Raw genomic sequence first — 460 nt, 5'->3', positions numbered from 1 at the left:
TCTCTCTGTCTCTCTCTGTCTCTGTCTCTCTCTGCCTCTGTCTGTCTGTCTCTCTCTGTCTGTCTGTCTCTCTCGCTGCCTCTCTCTTTATCAGTCTGTCTGTTTGTCTGTCTGTCTACCTGTCCTTTTCTCTCTATCTCTCTGAATGTGTTTCTCTCTCTCTCTCTCTCTCTCTCTCACCCCCCCCCCCCAGAAATAAAACATATGAAAAATGACACTGCAGAGAGTGTAAGAACAAGAGATTCATGAAAAACAAAGTGTGTGGGTGTAACAAGCAATAATGAGATGATCGAAATGCGTCGTGCGTGAGTGTCGCCAAGAAAAAGAAGATAGAGAGAGAGAGAGAGAGAGAGAGAGAGAGAGACAAAAAGATCTTTTTTTTCTTAAAAAAGCGAGAAACGTATTTTTCCTTTTGAAACTGTGCTTGGGCGTGTGTGTGTGCCTGGGCGCACTGAGGGAA

This window comes from Aplysia californica, unplaced genomic scaffold (genome assembly GCF_000002075.1).
Source record: "Aplysia californica isolate F4 #8 unplaced genomic scaffold, AplCal3.0 scaffold00064, whole genome shotgun sequence".
In the NCBI taxonomy this organism is placed as follows: domain Eukaryota; kingdom Metazoa; phylum Mollusca; class Gastropoda; order Aplysiida; family Aplysiidae; genus Aplysia; species Aplysia californica.
Note: the sequence above shows the minus strand (reverse complement) of the source record.